Consider the following 18833-nt stretch of genomic DNA (forward strand, 5'->3'; position numbering starts at 1 on the left):
AATTTCTTTTTTGGTTTGCTACAATGCCTTTTCTGAAACGTTGTCTCCTTCTGCTGGAACACTGACTTCTTTCATTTAATGCCTGCAGACTATAAAAGAGAACCCAACCCAAAAAGTTTGGTTGATTAGTCTGTGGCATTCTGTTAAACTGTTGCTTATGGCGGTCTCTGTGAGCTTCTCAGCGACATTCAGCCAGCCAGGTATCCTGCCTGCAGTAGATGGAATGTGGCAATGGAACGCTGGCTGCGCGTGTCATAATAGGCTCTGAGCCTTTATATAACTGTGCACAGCAGCAGCCACCTTCAGTCTGCTGCTGGACAGCCAGCAGCAGCAGCAGCAGGAGAGGTATGTAATCAGGAGCCCTCCTGCTAAGGGTAGACAGCTGCTCGTTCCACCCCACCCCCCGCCTTAATTGGTTCTCCTCCCTTCCAACGGTGTTGAGGCGGGTGGGAACAGCAGGGGGTGAAGGTGCTGTGTTTAAAGAGGTGGAGTTATGCAGATCTAAAACGCGTGGATTGCAGCAGCAGCAAGCCGAAAAGTGCAGGCATGTAAGGGATCTAGAGGTTGACAACATGTCTTCTTAACGGGAGTCCAGGAGCTCATCTCCACAAATGGACTTTTTAGGATCCTTGGGTGGCTCCGTAGTTTGAAACCAATTCTGGTTATCGCTTCTCGGCTTTTGGCTAAGATCAAGTGTAGTATCTGTTCTTATCAGTTTAATATCTGATACGTCCCCTATCTGGGGACCATATATTAAATGGATTTTTAGAACAGGGAGATGGAAAAAGAGCTTGCTCTGTCCACTCCACGCATTGACCTGGTATTGCAGTATCTCCAGGACCGGTGCACCCCTTCTTTAATGCAGTTTCTAAAATCAGAAAGAATTGAATTCAATGTTTTTTGTTCATTTTGCTTGTTTGTCGGATTTTGGGATGGACTCTTTGGCTCTGCTTTTCTTCTCCTCATTGGATTTTTCATGTTCAAAGTTGCAGAAGCCAGATTACAAGCTCATTTTGGTTCAACTTCAGCAACTGTGCATTGCATTGCCATGTAATGTGATGCAATGCTATCTTTCTAGCTCTCCCTTTCTACTTCCTTTTGGATAAACAGACATATTAGGCAAGCATTTTGGAGCTTTCACCTAAATAACTACAGGTGGTGAGATAAGCTGCACAATATAATTGACCTTTCAGTATATTGTTGCACACACACCATCTATTTAGCAAATGCCCTTGTTATCAACAGCAGCCTTTTAAACTCACCCGAGCTAACAGGTATGTGCGCTGGTTACACTGCTGCGCTTAAAATTTCTTTTTTGGTTTGCTACAATGCCTTTTCTGAAACGTTGTCTCCTTCTGCTGGAACACTGACTTCTTTCATTTAATGCCTGCAGACTATAAAAGAGAACCCAACCCAAAAAGTTTGGTTGATTAGTCTGTGGCATTCTGTTAAACTGTTGCTTATGGCGGTCTCTGTGAGCTTCTCAGCGACATTCAGCCAGCCAGGTATCCTGCCTGCAGTAGATGGAATGTGGCAATGGAACGCTGGCTGCGCGTGTCATAATAGGCTCTGAGCCTTTATATAACTGTGCACAGCAGCAGCCACCTTCAGTCTGCTGCTGGACAGCCAGCAGCAGCAGCAGCAGGAGAGGTATGTAATCAGGAGCCCTCCTGCTAAGGGTAGACAGCTGCTCGTTCCACCCCACCCCCCGCCTTAATTGGTTCTCCTCCCTTCCAACGGTGTTGAGGCGGGTGGGAACAGCAGGGGGTGAAGGTGCTGTGTTTAAAGAGGTGGAGTTATGCAGATCTAAAACGCGTGGATTGCAGCAGCAGCAAGCCGAAAAGTGCAGGCATGTAAGGGATCTAGAGGTTGACAACATGTCTTCTTAACGGGAGTCCAGGAGCTCATCTCCACAAATGGACTTTTTAGGATCCTTGGGTGGCTCCGTAGTTTGAAACCAATTCTGGTTATCGCTTCTCGGCCTTTTGGCTAAGATCAAGTGTAGTATCTGTTCTTATCAGTTTAATATCTGATACGTCCCCTATCTGGGGACCATATATTAAATGGATTTTTAGAACAGGGAGATGGAAAAAGAGCTTGCTCTGTCCACTCCACGCATTGACCTGGTATTGCAGTATCTCCAGGACCGGTGCACCCCTTCTTTAATGCAGTTTCTAAAATCAGAAAGAATTGAATTCAATGTTTTTTGTTCATTTTGCTTGTTTGTCGGATTTTGGGATGGACTCTTTGGCTCTGCTTTTCTTCTCCTCATTGGATTTTTCATGTTCAAAGTTGCAGAAGCCAGATTACAAGCTCATTTTGGTTCAACTTCAGCAACTGTGCATTGCATTGCCATGTAATGTGATGCAATGCTATCTTTCTAGCTCTCCCTTTCTACTTCCTTTTGGATAAACAGACATATTAGGCAAGCATTTTGGAGCTTTCACCTAAATAACTACAGGTGGTGAGATAAGCTGCACAATATAATTGACCTTTCAGTATATTGTTGCACACACACCATCTATTTAGCAAATGCCCTTGTTATCAACAGCAGCCTTTTAAACTCACCCGAGCTAACAGGTATGTGCGCTGGTTACACTGCTGCGCTTAAAATTTCTTTTTTGGTTTGCTACAATGCCTTTTCTGAAACGTTGTCTCCTTCTGCTGGAACACTGACTTCTTTCATTTAATGCCTGCAGACTATAAAAGAGAACCCAACCCAAAAAGTTTGGTTGATTAGTCTGTGGCATTCTGTTAAACTGTTGCTTATGGCGGTCTCTGTGAGCTTCTCAGCGACATTCAGCCAGCCAGGTATCCTGCCTGCAGTAGATGGAATGTGGCAATGGAACGCTGGCTGCGCGTGTCATAATAGGCTCTGAGCCTTTATATAACTGTGCACAGCAGCAGCCACCTTCAGTCTGCTGCTGGACAGCCAGCAGCAGCAGCAGCAGGAGAGGTATGTAATCAGGAGCCCTCCTGCTAAGGGTAGACAGCTGCTCGTTCCACCCCACCCCCCGCCTTAATTGGTTCTCCTCCCTTCCAACGGTGTTGAGGCGGGTGGGAACAGCAGGGGGTGAAGGTGCTGTGTTTAAAGAGGTGGAGTTATGCAGATCTAAAACGCGTGGATTGCAGCAGCAGCAAGCCGAAAAGTGCAGGCATGTAAGGGATCTAGAGGTTGACAACATGTCTTCTTAACGGGAGTCCAGGAGCTCATCTCCACAAATGGACTTTTTAGGATCCTTGGGTGGCTCCGTAGTTTGAAACCAATTCTGGTTATCGCTTCTCGGCCTTTTGGCTAAGATCAAGTGTAGTATCTGTTCTTATCAGTTTAATATCTGATACGTCCCCTATCTGGGGACCATATATTAAATGGATTTTTAGAACAGGGAGATGGAAAAAGAGCTTGCTCTGTCCACTCCACGCATTGACCTGGTATTGCAGTATCTCCAGGACCGGTGCACCCCTTCTTTAATGCAGTTTCTAAAATCAGAAAGAATTGAATTCAATGTTTTTTGTTCATTTTGCTTGTTTGTCGGATTTTGGGATGGACTCTTTGGCTCTGCTTTTCTTCTCCTCATTGGATTTTTCATGTTCAAAGTTGCAGAAGCCAGATTACAAGCTCATTTTGGTTCAACTTCAGCAACTGTGCATTGCATTGCCATGTAATGTGATGCAATGCTATCTTTCTAGCTCTCCCTTTCTACTTCCTTTTGGATAAACAGACATATTAGGCAAGCATTTTGGAGCTTTCACCTAAATAACTACAGGTGGTGAGATAAGCTGCACAATATAATTGACCTTTCAGTATATTGTTGCACACACACCATCTATTTAGCAAATGCCCTTGTTATCAACAGCAGCCTTTTAAACTCACCCGAGCTAACAGGTATGTGCGCTGGTTACACTGCTGCGCTTAAAATTTCTTTTTTGGTTTGCTACAATGCCTTTTCTGAAACGTTGTCTCCTTCTGCTGGAACACTGACTTCTTTCATTTAATGCCTGCAGACTATAAAAGAGAACCCAACCCAAAAAGTTTGGTTGATTAGTCTGTGGCATTCTGTTAAACTGTTGCTTATGGCGGTCTCTGTGAGCTTCTCAGCGACATTCAGCCAGCCAGGTATCCTGCCTGCAGTAGATGGAATGTGGCAATGGAACGCTGGCTGCGCGTGTCATAATAGGCTCTGAGCCTTTATATAACTGTGCACAGCAGCAGCCACCTTCAGTCTGCTGCTGGACAGCCAGCAGCAGCAGCAGCAGGAGAGGTATGTAATCAGGAGCCCTCCTGCTAAGGGTAGACAGCTGCTCGTTCCACCCCACCCCCCGCCTTAATTGGTTCTCCTCCCTTCCAACGGTGTTGAGGCGGGTGGGAACAGCAGGGGGTGAAGGTGCTGTGTTTAAAGAGGTGGAGTTATGCAGATCTAAAACGCGTGGATTGCAGCAGCAGCAAGCCGAAAAGTGCAGGCATGTAAGGGATCTAGAGGTTGACAACATGTCTTCTTAACGGGAGTCCAGGAGCTCATCTCCACAAATGGACTTTTTAGGATCCTTGGGTGGCTCCGTAGTTTGAAACCAATTCTGGTTATCGCTTCTCGGCCTTTTGGCTAAGATCAAGTGTAGTATCTGTTCTTATCAGTTTAATATCTGATACGTCCCCTATCTGGGGACCATATATTAAATGGATTTTTAGAACAGGGAGATGGAAAAAGAGCTTGCTCTGTCCACTCCACGCATTGACCTGGTATTGCAGTATCTCCAGGACCGGTGCACCCCTTCTTTAATGCAGTTTCTAAAATCAGAAAGAATTGAATTCAATGTTTTTTGTTCATTTTGCTTGTTTGTCGGATTTTGGGATGGACTCTTTGGCTCTGCTTTTCTTCTCCTCATTGGATTTTTCATGTTCAAAGTTGCAGAAGCCAGATTACAAGCTCATTTTGGTTCAACTTCAGCAACTGTGCATTGCATTGCCATGTAATGTGATGCAATGCTATCTTTCTAGCTCTCCCTTTCTACTTCCTTTTGGATAAACAGACATATTAGGCAAGCATTTTGGAGCTTTCACCTAAATAACTACAGGTGGTGAGATAAGCTGCACAATATAATTGACCTTTCAGTATATTGTTGCACACACACCATCTATTTAGCAAATGCCCTTGTTATCAACAGCAGCCTTTTAAACTCACCCGAGCTAACAGGTATGTGCGCTGGTTACACTGCTGCGCTTAAAATTTCTTTTTTGGTTTGCTACAATGCCTTTTCTGAAACGTTGTCTCCTTCTGCTGGAACACTGACTTCTTTCATTTAATGCCTGCAGACTATAAAAGAGAACCCAACCCAAAAAGTTTGGTTGATTAGTCTGTGGCATTCTGTTAAACTGTTGCTTATGGCGGTCTCTGTGAGCTTCTCAGCGACATTCAGCCAGCCAGGTATCCTGCCTGCAGTAGATGGAATGTGGCAATGGAACGCTGGCTGCGCGTGTCATAATAGGCTCTGAGCCTTTATATAACTGTGCACAGCAGCAGCCACCTTCAGTCTGCTGCTGGACAGCCAGCAGCAGCAGCAGCAGGAGAGGTATGTAATCAGGAGCCCTCCTGCTAAGGGTAGACAGCTGCTCGTTCCACCCCACCCCCCGCCTTAATTGGTTCTCCTCCCTTCCAACGGTGTTGAGGCGGGTGGGAACAGCAGGGGGTGAAGGTGCTGTGTTTAAAGAGGTGGAGTTATGCAGATCTAAAACGCGTGGATTGCAGCAGCAGCAAGCCGAAAAGTGCAGGCATGTAAGGGATCTAGAGGTTGACAACATGTCTTCTTAACGGGAGTCCAGGAGCTCATCTCCACAAATGGACTTTTTAGGATCCTTGGGTGGCTCCGTAGTTTGAAACCAATTCTGGTTATCGCTTCTCGGCCTTTTGGCTAAGATCAAGTGTAGTATCTGTTCTTATCAGTTTAATATCTGATACGTCCCCTATCTGGGGACCATATATTAAATGGATTTTTAGAACAGGGAGATGGAAAAAGAGCTTGCTCTGTCCACTCCACGCATTGACCTGGTATTGCAGTATCTCCAGGACCGGTGCACCCCTTCTTTAATGCAGTTTCTAAAATCAGAAAGAATTGAATTCAATGTTTTTTGTTCATTTTGCTTGTTTGTCGGATTTTGGGATGGACTCTTTGGCTCTGCTTTTCTTCTCCTCATTGGATTTTTCATGTTCAAAGTTGCAGAAGCCAGATTACAAGCTCATTTTGGTTCAACTTCAGCAACTGTGCATTGCATTGCCATGTAATGTGATGCAATGCTATCTTTCTAGCTCTCCCTTTCTACTTCCTTTTGGATAAACAGACATATTAGGCAAGCATTTTGGAGCTTTCACCTAAATAACTACAGGTGGTGAGATAAGCTGCACAATATAATTGACCTTTCAGTATATTGTTGCACACACACCATCTATTTAGCAAATGCCCTTGTTATCAACAGCAGCCTTTTAAACTCACCCGAGCTAACAGGTATGTGCGCTGGTTACACTGCTGCGCTTAAAATTTCTTTTTTGGTTTGCTACAATGCCTTTTCTGAAACGTTGTCTCCTTCTGCTGGAACACTGACTTCTTTCATTTAATGCCTGCAGACTATAAAAGAGAACCCAACCCAAAAAGTTTGGTTGATTAGTCTGTGGCATTCTGTTAAACTGTTGCTTATGGCGGTCTCTGTGAGCTTCTCAGCGACATTCAGCCAGCCAGGTATCCTGCCTGCAGTAGATGGAATGTGGCAATGGAACGCTGGCTGCGCGTGTCATAATAGGCTCTGAGCCTTTATATAACTGTGCACAGCAGCAGCCACCTTCAGTCTGCTGCTGGACAGCCAGCAGCAGCAGCAGCAGGAGAGGTATGTAATCAGGAGCCCTCCTGCTAAGGGTAGACAGCTGCTCGTTCCACCCCACCCCCCGCCTTAATTGGTTCTCCTCCCTTCCAACGGTGTTGAGGCGGGTGGGAACAGCAGGGGGTGAAGGTGCTGTGTTTAAAGAGGTGGAGTTATGCAGATCTAAAACGCGTGGATTGCAGCAGCAGCAAGCCGAAAAGTGCAGGCATGTAAGGGATCTAGAGGTTGACAACATGTCTTCTTAACGGGAGTCCAGGAGCTCATCTCCACAAATGGACTTTTTAGGATCCTTGGGTGGCTCCGTAGTTTGAAACCAATTCTGGTTATCGCTTCTCGGCCTTTTGGCTAAGATCAAGTGTAGTATCTGTTCTTATCAGTTTAATATCTGATACGTCCCCTATCTGGGGACCATATATTAAATGGATTTTTAGAACAGGGAGATGGAAAAAGAGCTTGCTCTGTCCACTCCACGCATTGACCTGGTATTGCAGTATCTCCAGGACCGGTGCACCCCTTCTTTAATGCAGTTTCTAAAATCAGAAAGAATTGAATTCAATGTTTTTTGTTCATTTTGCTTGTTTGTCGGATTTTGGGATGGACTCTTTGGCTCTGCTTTTCTTCTCCTCATTGGATTTTTCATGTTCAAAGTTGCAGAAGCCAGATTACAAGCTCATTTTGGTTCAACTTCAGCAACTGTGCATTGCATTGCCATGTAATGTGATGCAATGCTATCTTTCTAGCTCTCCCTTTCTACTTCCTTTTGGATAAACAGACATATTAGGCAAGCATTTTGGAGCTTTCACCTAAATAACTACAGGTGGTGAGATAAGCTGCACAATATAATTGACCTTTCAGTATATTGTTGCACACACACCATCTATTTAGCAAATGCCCTTGTTATCAACAGCAGCCTTTTAAACTCACCCGAGCTAACAGGTATGTGCGCTGGTTACACTGCTGCGCTTAAAATTTCTTTTTTGGTTTGCTACAATGCCTTTTCTGAAACGTTGTCTCCTTCTGCTGGAACACTGACTTCTTTCATTTAATGCCTGCAGACTATAAAAGAGAACCCAACCCAAAAAGTTTGGTTGATTAGTCTGTGGCATTCTGTTAAACTGTTGCTTATGGCGGTCTCTGTGAGCTTCTCAGCGACATTCAGCCAGCCAGGTATCCTGCCTGCAGTAGATGGAATGTGGCAATGGAACGCTGGCTGCGCGTGTCATAATAGGCTCTGAGCCTTTATATAACTGTGCACAGCAGCAGCCACCTTCAGTCTGCTGCTGGACAGCCAGCAGCAGCAGCAGCAGGAGAGGTATGTAATCAGGAGCCCTCCTGCTAAGGGTAGACAGCTGCTCGTTCCACCCCACCCCCCGCCTTAATTGGTTCTCCTCCCTTCCAACGGTGTTGAGGCGGGTGGGAACAGCAGGGGGTGAAGGTGCTGTGTTTAAAGAGGTGGAGTTATGCAGATCTAAAACGCGTGGATTGCAGCAGCAGCAAGCCGAAAAGTGCAGGCATGTAAGGGATCTAGAGGTTGACAACATGTCTTCTTAACGGGAGTCCAGGAGCTCATCTCCACAAATGGACTTTTTAGGATCCTTGGGTGGCTCCGTAGTTTGAAACCAATTCTGGTTATCGCTTCTCGGCCTTTTGGCTAAGATCAAGTGTAGTATCTGTTCTTATCAGTTTAATATCTGATACGTCCCCTATCTGGGGACCATATATTAAATGGATTTTTAGAACAGGGAGATGGAAAAAGAGCTTGCTCTGTCCACTCCACGCATTGACCTGGTATTGCAGTATCTCCAGGACCGGTGCACCCCTTCTTTAATGCAGTTTCTAAAATCAGAAAGAATTGAATTCAATGTTTTTTGTTCATTTTGCTTGTTTGTCGGATTTTGGGATGGACTCTTTGGCTCTGCTTTTCTTCTCCTCATTGGATTTTTCATGTTCAAAGTTGCAGAAGCCAGATTACAAGCTCATTTTGGTTCAACTTCAGCAACTGTGCATTGCATTGCCATGTAATGTGATGCAATGCTATCTTTCTAGCTCTCCCTTTCTACTTCCTTTTGGATAAACAGACATATTAGGCAAGCATTTTGGAGCTTTCACCTAAATAACTACAGGTGGTGAGATAAGCTGCACAATATAATTGACCTTTCAGTATATTGTTGCACACACACCATCTATTTAGCAAATGCCCTTGTTATCAACAGCAGCCTTTTAAACTCACCCGAGCTAACAGGTATGTGCGCTGGTTACACTGCTGCGCTTAAAATTTCTTTTTTGGTTTGCTACAATGCCTTTTCTGAAACGTTGTCTCCTTCTGCTGGAACACTGACTTCTTTCATTTAATGCCTGCAGACTATAAAAGAGAACCCAACCCAAAAAGTTTGGTTGATTAGTCTGTGGCATTCTGTTAAACTGTTGCTTATGGCGGTCTCTGTGAGCTTCTCAGCGACATTCAGCCAGCCAGGTATCCTGCCTGCAGTAGATGGAATGTGGCAATGGAACGCTGGCTGCGCGTGTCATAATAGGCTCTGAGCCTTTATATAACTGTGCACAGCAGCAGCCACCTTCAGTCTGCTGCTGGACAGCCAGCAGCAGCAGCAGCAGGAGAGGTATGTAATCAGGAGCCCTCCTGCTAAGGGTAGACAGCTGCTCGTTCCACCCCACCCCCCGCCTTAATTGGTTCTCCTCCCTTCCAACGGTGTTGAGGCGGGTGGGAACAGCAGGGGGTGAAGGTGCTGTGTTTAAAGAGGTGGAGTTATGCAGATCTAAAACGCGTGGATTGCAGCAGCAGCAAGCCGAAAAGTGCAGGCATGTAAGGGATCTAGAGGTTGACAACATGTCTTCTTAACGGGAGTCCAGGAGCTCATCTCCACAAATGGACTTTTTAGGATCCTTGGGTGGCTCCGTAGTTTGAAACCAATTCTGGTTATCGCTTCTCGGCCTTTTGGCTAAGATCAAGTGTAGTATCTGTTCTTATCAGTTTAATATCTGATACGTCCCCTATCTGGGGACCATATATTAAATGGATTTTTAGAACAGGGAGATGGAAAAAGAGCTTGCTCTGTCCACTCCACGCATTGACCTGGTATTGCAGTATCTCCAGGACCGGTGCACCCCTTCTTTAATGCAGTTTCTAAAATCAGAAAGAATTGAATTCAATGTTTTTTGTTCATTTTGCTTGTTTGTCGGATTTTGGGATGGACTCTTTGGCTCTGCTTTTCTTCTCCTCATTGGATTTTTCATGTTCAAAGTTGCAGAAGCCAGATTACAAGCTCATTTTGGTTCAACTTCAGCAACTGTGCATTGCATTGCCATGTAATGTGATGCAATGCTATCTTTCTAGCTCTCCCTTTCTACTTCCTTTTGGATAAACAGACATATTAGGCAAGCATTTTGGAGCTTTCACCTAAATAACTACAGGTGGTGAGATAAGCTGCACAATATAATTGACCTTTCAGTATATTGTTGCACACACACCATCTATTTAGCAAATGCCCTTGTTATCAACAGCAGCCTTTTAAACTCACCCGAGCTAACAGGTATGTGCGCTGGTTACACTGCTGCGCTTAAAATTTCTTTTTTGGTTTGCTACAATGCCTTTTCTGAAACGTTGTCTCCTTCTGCTGGAACACTGACTTCTTTCATTTAATGCCTGCAGACTATAAAAGAGAACCCAACCCAAAAAGTTTGGTTGATTAGTCTGTGGCATTCTGTTAAACTGTTGCTTATGGCGGTCTCTGTGAGCTTCTCAGCGACATTCAGCCAGCCAGGTATCCTGCCTGCAGTAGATGGAATGTGGCAATGGAACGCTGGCTGCGCGTGTCATAATAGGCTCTGAGCCTTTATATAACTGTGCACAGCAGCAGCCACCTTCAGTCTGCTGCTGGACAGCCAGCAGCAGCAGCAGCAGGAGAGGTATGTAATCAGGAGCCCTCCTGCTAAGGGTAGACAGCTGCTCGTTCCACCCCACCCCCCGCCTTAATTGGTTCTCCTCCCTTCCAACGGTGTTGAGGCGGGTGGGAACAGCAGGGGGTGAAGGTGCTGTGTTTAAAGAGGTGGAGTTATGCAGATCTAAAACGCGTGGATTGCAGCAGCAGCAAGCCGAAAAGTGCAGGCATGTAAGGGATCTAGAGGTTGACAACATGTCTTCTTAACGGGAGTCCAGGAGCTCATCTCCACAAATGGACTTTTTAGGATCCTTGGGTGGCTCCGTAGTTTGAAACCAATTCTGGTTATCGCTTCTCGGCCTTTTGGCTAAGATCAAGTGTAGTATCTGTTCTTATCAGTTTAATATCTGATACGTCCCCTATCTGGGGACCATATATTAAATGGATTTTTAGAACAGGGAGATGGAAAAAGAGCTTGCTCTGTCCACTCCACGCATTGACCTGGTATTGCAGTATCTCCAGGACCGGTGCACCCCTTCTTTAATGCAGTTTCTAAAATCAGAAAGAATTGAATTCAATGTTTTTTGTTCATTTTGCTTGTTTGTCGGATTTTGGGATGGACTCTTTGGCTCTGCTTTTCTTCTCCTCATTGGATTTTTCATGTTCAAAGTTGCAGAAGCCAGATTACAAGCTCATTTTGGTTCAACTTCAGCAACTGTGCATTGCATTGCCATGTAATGTGATGCAATGCTATCTTTCTAGCTCTCCCTTTCTACTTCCTTTTGGATAAACAGACATATTAGGCAAGCATTTTGGAGCTTTCACCTAAATAACTACAGGTGGTGAGATAAGCTGCACAATATAATTGACCTTTCAGTATATTGTTGCACACACACCATCTATTTAGCAAATGCCCTTGTTATCAACAGCAGCCTTTTAAACTCACCCGAGCTAACAGGTATGTGCGCTGGTTACACTGCTGCGCTTAAAATTTCTTTTTTGGTTTGCTACAATGCCTTTTCTGAAACGTTGTCTCCTTCTGCTGGAACACTGACTTCTTTCATTTAATGCCTGCAGACTATAAAAGAGAACCCAACCCAAAAAGTTTGGTTGATTAGTCTGTGGCATTCTGTTAAACTGTTGCTTATGGCGGTCTCTGTGAGCTTCTCAGCGACATTCAGCCAGCCAGGTATCCTGCCTGCAGTAGATGGAATGTGGCAATGGAACGCTGGCTGCGCGTGTCATAATAGGCTCTGAGCCTTTATATAACTGTGCACAGCAGCAGCCACCTTCAGTCTGCTGCTGGACAGCCAGCAGCAGCAGCAGCAGGAGAGGTATGTAATCAGGAGCCCTCCTGCTAAGGGTAGACAGCTGCTCGTTCCACCCCACCCCCCGCCTTAATTGGTTCTCCTCCCTTCCAACGGTGTTGAGGCGGGTGGGAACAGCAGGGGGTGAAGGTGCTGTGTTTAAAGAGGTGGAGTTATGCAGATCTAAAACGCGTGGATTGCAGCAGCAGCAAGCCGAAAAGTGCAGGCATGTAAGGGATCTAGAGGTTGACAACATGTCTTCTTAACGGGAGTCCAGGAGCTCATCTCCACAAATGGACTTTTTAGGATCCTTGGGTGGCTCCGTAGTTTGAAACCAATTCTGGTTATCGCTTCTCGGCCTTTTGGCTAAGATCAAGTGTAGTATCTGTTCTTATCAGTTTAATATCTGATACGTCCCCTATCTGGGGACCATATATTAAATGGATTTTTAGAACAGGGAGATGGAAAAAGAGCTTGCTCTGTCCACTCCACGCATTGACCTGGTATTGCAGTATCTCCAGGACCGGTGCACCCCTTCTTTAATGCAGTTTCTAAAATCAGAAAGAATTGAATTCAATGTTTTTTGTTCATTTTGCTTGTTTGTCGGATTTTGGGATGGACTCTTTGGCTCTGCTTTTCTTCTCCTCATTGGATTTTTCATGTTCAAAGTTGCAGAAGCCAGATTACAAGCTCATTTTGGTTCAACTTCAGCAACTGTGCATTGCATTGCCATGTAATGTGATGCAATGCTATCTTTCTAGCTCTCCCTTTCTACTTCCTTTTGGATAAACAGACATATTAGGCAAGCATTTTGGAGCTTTCACCTAAATAACTACAGGTGGTGAGATAAGCTGCACAATATAATTGACCTTTCAGTATATTGTTGCACACACACCATCTATTTAGCAAATGCCCTTGTTATCAACAGCAGCCTTTTAAACTCACCCGAGCTAACAGGTATGTGCGCTGGTTACACTGCTGCGCTTAAAATTTCTTTTTTGGTTTGCTACAATGCCTTTTCTGAAACGTTGTCTCCTTCTGCTGGAACACTGACTTCTTTCATTTAATGCCTGCAGACTATAAAAGAGAACCCAACCCAAAAAGTTTGGTTGATTAGTCTGTGGCATTCTGTTAAACTGTTGCTTATGGCGGTCTCTGTGAGCTTCTCAGCGACATTCAGCCAGCCAGGTATCCTGCCTGCAGTAGATGGAATGTGGCAATGGAACGCTGGCTGCGCGTGTCATAATAGGCTCTGAGCCTTTATATAACTGTGCACAGCAGCAGCCACCTTCAGTCTGCTGCTGGACAGCCAGCAGCAGCAGCAGCAGGAGAGGTATGTAATCAGGAGCCCTCCTGCTAAGGGTAGACAGCTGCTCGTTCCACCCCACCCCCCGCCTTAATTGGTTCTCCTCCCTTCCAACGGTGTTGAGGCGGGTGGGAACAGCAGGGGGTGAAGGTGCTGTGTTTAAAGAGGTGGAGTTATGCAGATCTAAAACGCGTGGATTGCAGCAGCAGCAAGCCGAAAAGTGCAGGCATGTAAGGGATCTAGAGGTTGACAACATGTCTTCTTAACGGGAGTCCAGGAGCTCATCTCCACAAATGGACTTTTTAGGATCCTTGGGTGGCTCCGTAGTTTGAAACCAATTCTGGTTATCGCTTCTCGGCCTTTTGGCTAAGATCAAGTGTAGTATCTGTTCTTATCAGTTTAATATCTGATACGTCCCCTATCTGGGGACCATATATTAAATGGATTTTTAGAACAGGGAGATGGAAAAAGAGCTTGCTCTGTCCACTCCACGCATTGACCTGGTATTGCAGTATCTCCAGGACCGGTGCACCCCTTCTTTAATGCAGTTTCTAAAATCAGAAAGAATTGAATTCAATGTTTTTTGTTCATTTTGCTTGTTTGTCGGATTTTGGGATGGACTCTTTGGCTCTGCTTTTCTTCTCCTCATTGGATTTTTCATGTTCAAAGTTGCAGAAGCCAGATTACAAGCTCATTTTGGTTCAACTTCAGCAACTGTGCATTGCATTGCCATGTAATGTGATGCAATGCTATCTTTCTAGCTCTCCCTTTCTACTTCCTTTTGGATAAACAGACATATTAGGCAAGCATTTTGGAGCTTTCACCTAAATAACTACAGGTGGTGAGATAAGCTGCACAATATAATTGACCTTTCAGTATATTGTTGCACACACACCATCTATTTAGCAAATGCCCTTGTTATCAACAGCAGCCTTTTAAACTCACCCGAGCTAACAGGTATGTGCGCTGGTTACACTGCTGCGCTTAAAATTTCTTTTTTGGTTTGCTACAATGCCTTTTCTGAAACGTTGTCTCCTTCTGCTGGAACACTGACTTCTTTCATTTAATGCCTGCAGACTATAAAAGAGAACCCAACCCAAAAAGTTTGGTTGATTAGTCTGTGGCATTCTGTTAAACTGTTGCTTATGGCGGTCTCTGTGAGCTTCTCAGCGACATTCAGCCAGCCAGGTATCCTGCCTGCAGTAGATGGAATGTGGCAATGGAACGCTGGCTGCGCGTGTCATAATAGGCTCTGAGCCTTTATATAACTGTGCACAGCAGCAGCCACCTTCAGTCTGCTGCTGGACAGCCAGCAGCAGCAGCAGCAGGAGAGGTATGTAATCAGGAGCCCTCCTGCTAAGGGTAGACAGCTGCTCGTTCCACCCCACCCCCCGCCTTAATTGGTTCTCCTCCCTTCCAACGGTGTTGAGGCGGGTGGGAACAGCAGGGGGTGAAGGTGCTGTGTTTAAAGAGGTGGAGTTATGCAGATCTAAAACGCGTGGATTGCAGCAGCAGCAAGCCGAAAAGTGCAGGCATGTAAGGGATCTAGAGGTTGACAACATGTCTTCTTAACGGGAGTCCAGGAGCTCATCTCCACAAATGGACTTTTTAGGATCCTTGGGTGGCTCCGTAGTTTGAAACCAATTCTGGTTATCGCTTCTCGGCCTTTTGGCTAAGATCAAGTGTAGTATCTGTTCTTATCAGTTTAATATCTGATACGTCCCCTATCTGGGGACCATATATTAAATGGATTTTTAGAACAGGGAGATGGAAAAAGAGCTTGCTCTGTCCACTCCACGCATTGACCTGGTATTGCAGTATCTCCAGGACCGGTGCACCCCTTCTTTAATGCAGTTTCTAAAATCAGAAAGAATTGAATTCAATGTTTTTTGTTCATTTTGCTTGTTTGTCGGATTTTGGGATGGACTCTTTGGCTCTGCTTTTCTTCTCCTCATTGGATTTTTCATGTTCAAAGTTGCAGAAGCCAGATTACAAGCTCATTTTGGTTCAACTTCAGCAACTGTGCATTGCATTGCCATGTAATGTGATGCAATGCTATCTTTCTAGCTCTCCCTTTCTACTTCCTTTTGGATAAACAGACATATTAGGCAAGCATTTTGGAGCTTTCACCTAAATAACTACAGGTGGTGAGATAAGCTGCACAATATAATTGACCTTTCAGTATATTGTTGCACACACACCATCTATTTAGCAAATGCCCTTGTTATCAACAGCAGCCTTTTAAACTCACCCGAGCTAACAGGTATGTGCGCTGGTTACACTGCTGCGCTTAAAATTTCTTTTTTGGTTTGCTACAATGCCTTTTCTGAAACGTTGTCTCCTTCTGCTGGAACACTGACTTCTTTCATTTAATGCCTGCAGACTATAAAAGAGAACCCAACCCAAAAAGTTTGGTTGATTAGTCTGTGGCATTCTGTTAAACTGTTGCTTATGGCGGTCTCTGTGAGCTTCTCAGCGACATTCAGCCAGCCAGGTATCCTGCCTGCAGTAGATGGAATGTGGCAATGGAACGCTGGCTGCGCGTGTCATAATAGGCTCTGAGCCTTTATATAACTGTGCACAGCAGCAGCCACCTTCAGTCTGCTGCTGGACAGCCAGCAGCAGCAGCAGCAGGAGAGGTATGTAATCAGGAGCCCTCCTGCTAAGGGTAGACAGCTGCTCGTTCCACCCCACCCCCCGCCTTAATTGGTTCTCCTCCCTTCCAACGGTGTTGAGGCGGGTGGGAACAGCAGGGGGTGAAGGTGCTGTGTTTAAAGAGGTGGAGTTATGCAGATCTAAAACGCGTGGATTGCAGCAGCAGCAAGCCGAAAAGTGCAGGCATGTAAGGGATCTAGAGGTTGACAACATGTCTTCTTAACGGGAGTCCAGGAGCTCATCTCCACAAATGGACTTTTTAGGATCCTTGGGTGGCTCCGTAGTTTGAAACCAATTCTGGTTATCGCTTCTCGGCCTTTTGGCTAAGATCAAGTGTAGTATCTGTTCTTATCAGTTTAATATCTGATACGTCCCCTATCTGGGGACCATATATTAAATGGATTTTTAGAACAGGGAGATGGAAAAAGAGCTTGCTCTGTCCACTCCACGCATTGACCTGGTATTGCAGTATCTCCAGGACCGGTGCACCCCTTCTTTAATGCAGTTTCTAAAATCAGAAAGAATTGAATTCAATGTTTTTTGTTCATTTTGCTTGTTTGTCGGATTTTGGGATGGACTCTTTGGCTCTGCTTTTCTTCTCCTCATTGGATTTTTCATGTTCAAAGTTGCAGAAGCCAGATTACAAGCTCATTTTGGTTCAACTTCAGCAACTGTGCATTGCATTGCCATGTAATGTGATGCAATGCTATCTTTCTAGCTCTCCCTTTCTACTTCCTTTTGGATAAACAGACATATTAGGCAAGCATTTTGGAGCTTTCACCTAAATAACTACAGGTGGTGAGATAAGCTGCACAATATAATTGACCTTTCAGTATATTGTTGCACACACACCATCTATTTAGCAAATGCCCTTGTTATCAACAGCAGCCTTTTAAACTCACCCGAGCTAACAGGTATGTGCGCTGGTTACACTGCTGCGCTTAAAATTTCTTTTTTGGTTTGCTACAATGCCTTTTCTGAAACGTTGTCTCCTTCTGCTGGAACACTGACTTCTTTCATTTAATGCCTGCAGACTATAAAAGAGAACCCAACCCAAAAAGTTTGGTTGATTAGTCTGTGGCATTCTGTTAAACTGTTGCTTATGGCGGTCTCTGTGAGCTTCTCAGCGACATTCAGCCAGCCAGGTATCCTGCCTGCAGTAGATGGAATGTGGCAATGGAACGCTGGCTGCGCGTGTCATAATAGGCTCTGAGCCTTTATATAACTGTGCACAGCAGCAGCCACCTTCAGTCTGCTGCTGGACAGCCAGCAGCAGCAGCAGCAGGAGAGGTATGTAATCAGGAGCCCTCCTGCTAAGGGTAGACAGCTGCTCGTTCCACCCCACCCCCCGCCTTAATTGGTTCTCCTCCCTTCCAACGGTGTTGAGGCGGGTGGGAACAGCAGGGGGTGAAGGTGCTGTGTTTAAAGAGGTGGAGTTATGCAGATCTAAAACGCGTGGATTGCAGCAGCAGCAAGCCGAAAAGTGCAGGCATGTAAGGGATCTAGAGGTTGACAACATGTCTTCTTAACGGGAGTCCAGGAGCTCATCTCCACAAATGGACTTTTTAGGATCCTTGGGTGGCTCCGTAGTTTGAAACCAATTCTGGTTATCGCTTCTCGGCCTTTTGGCTAAGATCAAGTGTAGTATCTGTTCTTATCAGTTTAATATCTGATACGTCCCCTATCTGGGGACCATATATTAAATGGATTTTTAGAACAGGGAGATGGAAAAAGAGCTTGCTCTGTCCACTCCACGCATTGACCTGGTATTGCAGTATCTCCAGGACCGGTGCACCCCTTCTTTAATGCAGTTTCTAAAATCAGAAAGAATTGAATTCAATGTTTTTTGTTCATTTTGCTTGTTTGTCGGATTTTGGGATGGACTCTTTGGCTCTGCTTTTCTTCTCCTCATTGGATTTTTCATGTTCAAAGTTGCAGAAGCCAAATTACAAGCTCATTTTGGTTCAACTTCAGCAACTGTGCATTGCATTGCCATGTAATGTGATGCAATGCTATCTTTCTAGCTCTCCCTTTCTACTTCCTTTTGGATAAACAGACATATTAGGCAAGCATTTTGGAGCTTTCACCTAAATAACTACAGGTGGTGAGATAAGCTGCACAATATAATTGACCTTTCAGTATATTGTTGCACACACACCATCTATTTAGCAAATGCCCTTGTTATCAACAGCAGCCTTTTAAACTCACCCGAGCTAACAGGTATGTGCGCTGGTTACACTGCTGCGCTTAAAATTTCTTTTTTGGTTTGCTACAATGCCTTTTCTGAAACGTTGTCTCCTTCTGCTGGAACACTGACTTCTTTCATTTAATGCCTGCAGACTATAAAAGAGAACCCAACCCAAAAAGTTTGGTTGATTAGTCTGTGGCATTCTGTTAAACTGTTGCTTATGGCGGTCTCTGTGAGCTTCTCAGCGACATTCAGCCAGCCAGGTATCCTGCCTGCAGTAGATGGAATGTGGCAATGGAACGCTGGCTGCGCGTGTCATAATAGGCTCTGAGCCTTTATATAACTGTGCACAGCAGCAGCCACCTTCAGTCTGCTGCTGGACAGCCAGCAGCAGCAGCAGCAGGAGAGGTATGTAATCAGGAGCCCTCCTGCTAAGGGTAGACAGCTGCTCGTTCCACCCCACCCCCCGCCTTAATTGGTTCTCCTCCCTTCCAACGGTGTTGAGGCGGGTGGGAACAGCAGGGGGTGAAGGTGCTGTGTTTAAAGAGGTGGAGTTATGCAGATCTAAAACGCGTGGATTGCAGCAGCAGCAAGCCGAAAAGTGCAGGCATGT

General features: G+C 45.2%; 14 non-coding genes across 14 annotated transcripts; all 14 read left to right on the plus strand.

Annotated features, from left to right (window-relative positions):
• Positions 1–664: 664 nt before the first annotated feature.
• On the plus strand, positions 665–854 carry LOC141251775 (U2 spliceosomal RNA). The gene has a single exon (XR_012313391.1). It is a non-coding gene; the product is annotated as a U2 spliceosomal RNA (small nuclear RNA).
• A 1115-nt stretch (positions 855–1969) lies between these two features.
• On the plus strand, positions 1970–2160 carry LOC141251748 (U2 spliceosomal RNA). Its single transcript, XR_012313364.1, has one exon. It is a non-coding gene; the product is annotated as a U2 spliceosomal RNA (small nuclear RNA).
• A 1115-nt stretch (positions 2161–3275) lies between these two features.
• On the plus strand, positions 3276–3466 carry LOC141251760 (U2 spliceosomal RNA). The gene has a single exon (XR_012313376.1). It is a non-coding gene; the product is annotated as a U2 spliceosomal RNA (small nuclear RNA).
• A 1115-nt stretch (positions 3467–4581) lies between these two features.
• LOC141251772 (U2 spliceosomal RNA) lies at positions 4582–4772 on the plus strand. The gene has a single exon (XR_012313388.1). It is a non-coding gene; the product is annotated as a U2 spliceosomal RNA (small nuclear RNA).
• Positions 4773–5887: 1115 nt separating this feature from the next.
• On the plus strand, positions 5888–6078 carry LOC141251776 (U2 spliceosomal RNA). The gene has a single exon (XR_012313392.1). It is a non-coding gene; the product is annotated as a U2 spliceosomal RNA (small nuclear RNA).
• Positions 6079–7193: 1115 nt separating this feature from the next.
• Positions 7194–7384, plus strand: LOC141251778 (U2 spliceosomal RNA). The gene has a single exon (XR_012313393.1). It is a non-coding gene; the product is annotated as a U2 spliceosomal RNA (small nuclear RNA).
• A 1115-nt stretch (positions 7385–8499) lies between these two features.
• On the plus strand, positions 8500–8690 carry LOC141251749 (U2 spliceosomal RNA). The gene has a single exon (XR_012313365.1). It is a non-coding gene; the product is annotated as a U2 spliceosomal RNA (small nuclear RNA).
• Positions 8691–9805: 1115 nt separating this feature from the next.
• LOC141251750 (U2 spliceosomal RNA) lies at positions 9806–9996 on the plus strand. Its single transcript, XR_012313366.1, has one exon. It is a non-coding gene; the product is annotated as a U2 spliceosomal RNA (small nuclear RNA).
• A 1115-nt stretch (positions 9997–11111) lies between these two features.
• LOC141251751 (U2 spliceosomal RNA) lies at positions 11112–11302 on the plus strand. The gene has a single exon (XR_012313367.1). It is a non-coding gene; the product is annotated as a U2 spliceosomal RNA (small nuclear RNA).
• Positions 11303–12417: 1115 nt separating this feature from the next.
• LOC141251752 (U2 spliceosomal RNA) lies at positions 12418–12608 on the plus strand. The gene has a single exon (XR_012313368.1). It is a non-coding gene; the product is annotated as a U2 spliceosomal RNA (small nuclear RNA).
• Positions 12609–13723: 1115 nt separating this feature from the next.
• LOC141251753 (U2 spliceosomal RNA) lies at positions 13724–13914 on the plus strand. The gene has a single exon (XR_012313369.1). It is a non-coding gene; the product is annotated as a U2 spliceosomal RNA (small nuclear RNA).
• A 1115-nt stretch (positions 13915–15029) lies between these two features.
• LOC141251754 (U2 spliceosomal RNA) lies at positions 15030–15220 on the plus strand. Its single transcript, XR_012313370.1, has one exon. It is a non-coding gene; the product is annotated as a U2 spliceosomal RNA (small nuclear RNA).
• Positions 15221–16335: 1115 nt separating this feature from the next.
• LOC141251756 (U2 spliceosomal RNA) lies at positions 16336–16526 on the plus strand. The gene has a single exon (XR_012313371.1). It is a non-coding gene; the product is annotated as a U2 spliceosomal RNA (small nuclear RNA).
• A 1115-nt stretch (positions 16527–17641) lies between these two features.
• Positions 17642–17832, plus strand: LOC141251757 (U2 spliceosomal RNA). The gene has a single exon (XR_012313372.1). It is a non-coding gene; the product is annotated as a U2 spliceosomal RNA (small nuclear RNA).
• Positions 17833–18833: the final 1001 nt, after the last annotated feature.

Source organism: Phyllobates terribilis, unplaced genomic scaffold, assembly GCF_046119375.1.
Source record: "Phyllobates terribilis strain yellow unplaced genomic scaffold, ASM4611937v1 Scaffold_7656__1_contigs__length_36227, whole genome shotgun sequence".
Lineage (NCBI taxonomy): Eukaryota > Metazoa > Chordata > Amphibia > Anura > Dendrobatidae > Phyllobates > Phyllobates terribilis.